Source organism: Myxine glutinosa, chromosome 10 (assembly GCF_964187855.1).
Source record: "Myxine glutinosa chromosome 10, kmMyxGlut1.1, whole genome shotgun sequence".
Classification (NCBI taxonomy): domain Eukaryota; kingdom Metazoa; phylum Chordata; class Myxini; order Myxiniformes; family Myxinidae; genus Myxine; species Myxine glutinosa.
The window spans coordinates 137,454,530-137,463,508 of NC_136270.1; the positions used below are offsets into that span (position 1 = coordinate 137,454,530).

General features: G+C 43.7%; 2 protein-coding genes across 3 annotated transcripts in view; both read left to right on the forward strand.

The window, feature by feature from the left end:
• LOC137433733 (uncharacterized) overlaps positions 1-8,979 on the forward strand; it is a 295,800-nt gene that overhangs the window by 269,546 nt on the left and 17,275 nt on the right. The window lies entirely within an intron of this gene.
• CD101 (CD101 molecule) overlaps positions 5,481-8,979 on the forward strand; it is a 33,763-nt gene continuing 30,264 nt past the window's right edge. For both annotated transcript variants that reach the window (XR_013624831.1, XM_078786180.1), the window contains exon 1: positions 5,481-5,559. The gene's annotated coding sequence lies outside the window, so the exon portion shown is untranslated. The remainder of the gene's footprint in view (positions 5,560-8,979) is intronic.

Sequence of the window (8,979 nt, forward strand, 5' to 3'; positions counted from 1 at the left end):
GTTAAAACTGTATTTATTTATGGTGTTGTACGTATATTGTGTCCCGACGAAGATTTTTCGGTGCAAATCTTTCATACCTGTATTGAAAATCGTGTTAATTCGTGTCGTGTCTTGAGGCCTTGTACAGTGTGCACTGTACAACCTTGAGGCTTTGTTTTTCTCTCAGCGGTCCGTCGTTTGTGATCCAATAACTTTCGTTCTCTGTATTCCCAGTCTATTCACCCATAGCCTACTTCCTTGTGTAAATCTCAACTCAAAAAAAAAATAAAATAAAAAAAAAACATTTCCTTCTCTGTTCTCATTCGTTTATTCATTCTTATTCGTTCGTTCGTTCTTCGACCACGTGTTTCTCCCCCATTTCCCCAGATAGTTTTCACATATTAACCTTCAATGTTTACACTTTCCCCTCAAGTTATGTATTCCGTCATATTTTATAACACCTTTTTCTTCTTCTTCTTTAAAAGGCTGCTTTCGACTTGCTCACCAAATCAATTCATCCCAAAAAAAATATCCATCTCCTATAGTGCCTTTTTTCTACATTCCCTAAACTCTCCTGCACTCCATCCTCCATCCAGCGTCCTTAAACGTATTTTTAACTCGAAGGTCACAAGAAACTCATTTTGCAATAAATGTTCGTTTCCCATAAATCGTACACTTTCAAAAATCCAATCTCACCCCTCCCCTCCAAATCTTCCCCATTACCCCTCCCCTCCAAATCTTCCCCATCACCCCTCCCCTCCAAATCTTCCCCATCACCCATCCCTTTCAAATCTCCCCCCTTGCCCCCTCCCTCCTAAACTACCCCCTCACCCCTCCCCGCCAAGACGCCCCCTCGCCCCACCCCTCCTAGACTCCTGCCTCACCCCTCCCCTCCAAATCTCCCCCATATCCCATCCCTTTCAAATCCCTCCCCTTGTCCCTTCCCTCCCAAACTCCCCCCTCACCCCTCCCCTTCAAATCTCCCCACCCTCATTGCTTCTCAATTTCCCCCCTCTCACTCCCCCTCCTCAAAGCGTCCTCCCCGCTTCTTCCCCCTTCAAACTCTCACCTCCATCTCCCCCAACCTTCTGCCTCGCTCTTCCCCCTCCTCAAATAACACCTCATTGTGGCTCACCCAATCACCATCAAACCTTTTGTCCGCCCCATCCTTCCCTTTCTCCGAGCTATTCTGAAATCTCTGACACACCTTCAACAGCTCTCCCTACCTCTTCCACCTCTTCCACATCTTACCCTACCCCTCCTCCCCCCGGTTCTGTATCTGATGCTCCTCCTTCCTCTTCATTAACGGTATGGACCTCAAACATCCGGGGCCTTCGTTCAAACTTAACTGATCTCTCCATACAGGTTGCTTCTGTCAAACCAGACGTGATCTGCTTAACAGAAACTTTCCTCCTTTATGAAATCTCTGATTCCATAGTATCTCTCCTGGGCTACTCCCTCCTCCGGTATGATAGACCTGAGCCTCGTCCTGGAGGCGGGGTTGCTATCTTTATCAAAAACTCTCTTCCTCACTCGCCCTGCACTGCACTCTCTCCACCTCACCCCCAGGAATACCTCTGGCTAAGGCTTCCCCTTCGCTCCCACCTCTTGTTCATATGTGTTTTGTACCGTCCACCAAACAGTGATGACTCCATCTACATCTCGCTGTCTGATGATATGGACCAACTTCTATCTACTCATCCCAACTCTCTCTTCCTCATATGTGGTGATTTCAACTGTCATCATGCCAGTTGGCTGGGTGTGGGTACCTCTGTCACCAGCCATGGCTCCTCAGCAAAGGACTTCTGTGACTCACTGGGACTGACACAATCTGTCAATTTCCCGACCCGGATCTCAGTCAACGGAACATCTTCTCTTCTGGACTTGGTTATGACTAACTTCCCTGAAAATGTCTGCTGCTCCTCTTCTGCTCCGATCGGATCATCTGATCATGTCCTTGTTAAAGTGGACATCTCTCTGACCATCCTCAGGGAGCCTGCTCAGCGTCGACGAGTCTGGCATTTCACTCAGGCCAACTGGCACGGTCTTCAAGCAGCCATCAATCATCTGGACTGGTCTCCCATCTCTACCACCTCTGACATCAACTCATCCTGGGAATTCTTCCAAAGTAAATTGCTCTCTCTCATGCACAGATTTATCCCATCTCGTCTTCAGTTGTCATACCCTTCCTCCCGTCCATGGTACACGGAATCTTGTGGTGAGGCTGTTGCCCAGAAACAACTTGCCTTCGTCTCCTGGAAAGCAAATCCAACGGAAGGAAATCTCATTTCCTTTCACAAAGCCCGAAACAAGTGTGTGTCCACCCTCAGGAGAGCCAGGAAACAATATCTCTCCGTTCTCAAGACCGAACTCTCTTATCTGTCTCCCTCTTCCAAATCCTGGTGGCGTCTGGTCAAATCCGTTTCTGGTGTTTGTTCCCCCTCCATCCCCTCCCTTACCTCAAACGGCTACACAGCTGACTCCGCACGTGAAAAAGCTGAATGCCTCAACTCTGTGTTTGCCTCTAAATCTTGTGTCCCAAACCCATCCCTCTCTGTACCCACCATACCCAGTCGTACCCTGCTGCTCCTGGACTCCGTGTCCTTTCCTCCTGACAAGGTGGAAAAGTTTCTGTCAACCCTCGACTCTGATTCTGCAACTGGACCCGACGGCATCAGCCCACGGGTCCTAAAATCCTGCTCTGCTGCTCTATCTCACCCTCTCTCTGTTCTCTTCACCCTCTCTTTTGCTCAAGGTCAACTGCCATCTGCTTGGAAATCAGCCAACATCACCGCTTTGCACAAAAAAGGTGCAAAAACAGATCCTAGCAACTACAGACCAATCAGCCTTCTCCCAATTATCAGCAAAGTCATGGAATCCATCATTGCTTCGGATATGAAATCTTTCCTCTTCTCCAATGGCTTGATCTCTGATCATCAATTTGGTTTCAACCAGGTCACTCTACTCTGGACATGCTGCTTCTGCTGTCTCAACAATGGATGGAGGTCCTCAATGCCAAACAGGAAATTAGAGCTGTCTCCCTCGACATATCACGTGCCTTCGACACGGTCTGGCACCCCGCTCTGCTCACCAAACTCTCCTCCTTTGGTATCCATGGAAATCTCCACGCATGGCTGGCGGACTTCCTCTCTAGTCGTCGTCAACATGTGGCCCTGAATGGGTTTCTCTCATCTCCTCTTCCTGTTCAGGCTGGAGTTCCCCAAGGCAGTGTTCTGGGCCCCGTGCTTTTTCTGGTCTTCATCAATGATCTCTCTGACTCTCTCGAAAATCCTCTCTATCTCTTTGCTGATGACTCCACTCTCTGCCGCTCCATTCCTCTTCCCTCAGATCGGCAGTCTGCTGCCTCCTCACTCTCTGAAGACCTGGACAAAATCACAGACTGGTCAAACAAGTGGAACATGTCTTTCAATCCTGACAAATCTCACACTCTTACTATGTCTCTCCGAAAAGATCGACTGGACAACCCTCCCATCTACTTTCTCAACAATCCTCTCCAAGAAGTTCTGTCGCTCAAGATTTTGGGTCTCACTATCTGCCATGATCTTTCTTGGGAAAACCACATTTCCAAGCTGGCCTCCAAAGCCAGTCGCCGACTGGGCATCCTCCGTCGTGCGAATTCCTTCCTCGGCACACCTGAGCTCCTCACCACATACAAGGCTTTCATCCGCAGCTCAATGGAATACTGTTCTCCCCTATGGGCCGGTGCTCCTGCCTCACACCTAGCTCGGCTTCACGCTGTTGAAACCAAAGCTTTCAGAATTATTGGAATCTCCCGCGATGAAGCTATCTCTGAGGGCCTTTCACTCACTCACCGCAGGCAGGTAGGTGGGCTTTCTGTCTTCTACCGACTCCTCCCCGGCCTTGCACCCCCAGCTCTCTCTGTGCTCTGTCCCCCAAATATTCCTACAGGTCGCACAAGATCTGCCAGCAACCCTCTGATGGTTAAACTGCCGAAATCTCGGCTCTCTGCTCACCTTCACTCTTTCATTCCTCTTTTCTCCCACCTCTGGAACAAACTCCCTCACTCCCTTCAATCCCACTCCTCCCTCCAGGTCTTTAAAACAGCTGTTCACCACCATCTCTTATCTTCCCCCATCCAAAACCTTGATCTTTTCTACCCCCGCTAATTCACCCCAGATCCACCTTGTTTGAAATTCCAACTTCTTTCCTGGAAGTCCTGGCAGTGTCCATATGTTTTATACCTCTCCCACCGCCCCCTTCCCATGCCCCCCCCCCCCCAAAGCCCTCGCCCTCTCTCAGATCTCTCGATGTCTCCATGTCTCTCGGTCCCTGCTCTCAAATGTTGTGTTTGTGTCCTTCCCCCTCTCTCCCCATCTTGTCTACCGCTCCCGATGTTATATGTTTTATGTGTCGGTTTGTCTTTCTGTGTGATTAATGTTCGCTCTTTCACGAGCCTCGATCTTGTATACAAAAAAAAAAAAAAAAAAAAAAAAAAAACTCACAGAGCTGATCTAGCTCAATTTTGGCGTCCCTTTCTGATGGCCCTTCTGACCACACCAAACAGAATGTGCCCGGCAGACTTCCATTTCCTTATATGGACATGCACATGGACCATTGCTATATACATGAAAATTGGTTAACTTTCCAGCTGGGCTGACCCCCCTGGGCTCCCGCTATAGTAATAAACAGTTTTGCCAAGTAACAACCGGACTCAAATGCAATATGCAATACACTCTGGCGAGGGTAATAATGCGCTGAGTGATAATGCTAAGGTGAAACAACATCGGGTTTCTCTTGGTGGTACATTTTACCAGCGAGATAGATTGGAAATAGATTGTGGAAATAATGAGTATGCGGAAGCCTACAAGTCTTACCAAAAGGTGTGTGAAAGCAACGGTAATAAAGATCCAACTTTGGATATTGTTGCGTTTAAAAAAACTTGATACGTACAATCTGATTGATTAGGTGTGTGACAAGAATGAATTTGAATTGATCCGATTTTGGTGAACATCCAAATCCGGATGAGAAATTTTAATTTTTTAAGTGACTTCACCGTTGAGTGATGGGGACAAAAACGATATGTAGCGGGATATAACCAATGTTATGGCCAAGTTATGGCAAAACGAGGTGAATGAGTTGGTGAGGTGACAAGAACAAGCCGGTTAGATTTTGGTTTAGAGTGGGATCCAGATTGGCGGCCCATCAGTGGGATAGAAAACGTAAACTGTTCAATCTGGCGGAGGTATGCTCTCTACCGAGTGCCTTTCTAGTTACATATTCAATTGTAATTTCAACATTAACTTCACCTTTGACTTTGAAGTTGTAAAATATGAAATTAATGAAATAAACATTCCATGGTACGTGCTGCTGTAACAAGAATGGTAAACATGGTGTGACGAGTGTAAAGTCTTATCGCCGATAACAGAGCCCAATTGTGGTGATGGAGGTTGTTTCCATTCCCAAACAGGTTTGTGGTGACTACCTGTGTATAACCACAATACGTTCCATGTCCGTTCCCCCAACGCCCTCCGTCCCCTAAAAGGTCTTCACATGAAACAAGAGGGTAGACGTGCACCATGAAAAGGTTCCCATCCGAAGGTAAGCTCTTACCTGTCTGCATTTACCTTGTCATCTGAGGATGTTTTTGTTACCGGTTCGAGTACCGTTACTTGTTATAATTGTATGACGTCATAGTTTGCTCTACGTTAAAAATGATTGTGGTGCGAGGTGAATGTCATGTTCATATCTCAGGTTCGTCCGTTTGATTTTATTCTTCATGAATACTCAACATGAACCAAACATTCACCTACTTATTCACCAATAACCACACATTCACCTACTTATTCACCAATAACCACACATTCACCTACTTATTCACCAATAACCAAACATTCACCTACTTATTCACCAATAACCACACATTCACCTACTTATTCACCAATAACCACACATTCACCTACTTATTCACCAATAACCACACATTCACCTACTTATTCACCAATAACCACACATTCACTTACTTATTCACCAATAACCACACATTCACCTACTTATTCACCAATAACCACACATTCACTTACTTATTCACCAATAACCACACATTCACCTACTTATTCACCAATAACCACACATTCACCTACTTATTCACCAATAACCACACATTCACCTACTTATTCACCAATAACCACACATTCACCTACTTATTCACCAATAACCACACATTCACCTACTTATTCACCAATAACCACACATTCACCTACTTATTCACCAATAACCACACATTCACCTACTTATTCAACATTAACCAAACATTCACCTACTTTTTCACCAATAACCACACATTCACCTACTTATTCACCAATAACCACACATTCACCTACTTATTCACCAATAACCACACATTCACCTACTTATTCACCAAGAACCACACATTCACCTTCTTATTCACCAATAACCACACATTCATCTACTTATTCAACAAGAACCACACATTCACCTTCTTATTCACCATGAACCACACATTCACCTCCTTATTCAGCAATAACCACACATTCACCTACTTATTCACCAATAACCACACATTCACCTACTTATTCACCAATAACCACACATTCACCTACTTATTCACCAATAACCACACATTCACCTACTTATTCACCAAGAACCACACATTCACCAACTTATTCACCAATAACCACACATTCACCTACTTATTCACCAATAACCACACATTCACCTACTTATTCACCAAGAACCACACATTCACCTTCTTATTCACCAATAACCACACATTCACCAACTTATTCACCAATAACCACACATTCACCTACTTATTCACCAAGAACCACACATTCACCTTCTTATTCACCAATAACCACACATTCACCTACTTATTCACCAACAACCACACATTCACCTACTTATTCACCAATAACCACACATTCACCTACTTATTCACCAAGAACCACACATTCACCTACTTATTCACCAATAACCACACATTCACCTTCTTATTCACCAATAACCACACATTCATCTACTTATTCAACAAGAACCACACATTCACCTACTTATTCACCAATAACCACACATTCACCTACTTATTCACCAATAACCACACATTCACCTACTTATTCACCAATAACCACACATTCACCTACTTATTCACCAATAACCACACATTCACCTACTTATTCACCAATAACCACACATTCACCTACTTATTCACCAATAACCACACATTCACCTACTTATTCAACATTAACCAAACATTCACCTACTTTTTCACCAATAACCACACATTCACCTACTTATTCACCAATAACCACACATTCACCTACTTATTCACCAATAACCACACATTCACCTACTTATTCACCAAGAACCACACATTCACCTTCTTATTCACCAATAACCACACATTCATCTACTTATTCAACAAGAACCACACATTCACCTTCTTATTCACCATGAACCACACATTCACCTCCTTATTCACCAAGAACCACACATTCACCTACTTATTCACCAAGAACCACACATTCACCTTCTTATTCACCATGAACCACACATTCACCTACTTATTCACCAAGAACCACACATTCACCTACTTATTCACCAATAACCACACATTCACCTACTTATTCACCATGAACCACACATTCACCTACTTATTCACCAAGAACCACACATTCACCTACTTATTCACCAATAACCACACATTCACCTACTTATTCACCAAGAACCACAAATTCACCTTCTTATTCACCAATAACCACACATTCACCTACTTATTCACCAAGAACCACACATTCACCTTCTTATTCACCATGAACCACACATTCACCTACTTATTCACCAAGAACCACACATTCACCTACTTATTCACCAATAACCACACATTCACCTACTTATTCACCAAGAACCACACATTCACCTTCTTATTCACCATGAACCACACATTCACCTACTTATTCACCAAGAACCACACATTCACCTTCTTATTCACCAATAACCACACATTCACCTACTTATTCACCAATAACCACACATTCACCTACTTATTCACCAAGAACCACACATTCACCTACGTATTCACCAATAACCACACATTCACCTACTTATTCACCAATAACCACACATTCACCTACTTATTCACCAATAACCACACATTCGCCTACTTATTCACCAATAACCACACATTCACCTACTTATTCAACATTAACCAAACATTCACCTACTTATTCACCAATAACCACACATTCACCTACTTATTCACCAATAACCACACATTCACCTACTTATTCACCAATAACCACACATTCACCTACTTATTCACCAATAACCACACATTCACCTACTTATTCACCAATAACCACACATTCACCTACTTATTCAACATTAACCAAACATTCACCTACTTATTCACCAATAACCACACATTCACCTACTTATTCACCAATAACCACACATTCACCTACTTATTCACCAATAACCACACATTCACCTACTTATTCACCAAGAACCACACATTCACCTTCTTATTCACCAATAACCACACATTCACCTACTTATTCACCAAGAACCACACATTCACCTACTTATTCACCAATAACCACACATTCACCTACTTATTCACCAAGAACCACACATTCACCTTCTTATTCACCAATAACCACACATTCACCTACTTATTCACCAAGAACCACACATTCACCGACTTATTCACCAAGAACCACACATTCACCTTCTTATTCACCATAAACCACACATTCACCTACTTTTTCACCAATAACCAAACATTCACCTACTTATTCACCAAGAACCACACATTCACCTTCTTATTCACCAAGAACCACACATTCACCTACTTATTCACCAAGAACCACACATTCACCTACTTATTCACCAATAACCACACATTCACCTACTTATTCACCAATAACCACACATTCACCTACTTATTCACCATGAACCACACATTCACCTACTTATTCACCAATAACCACACATTCACCT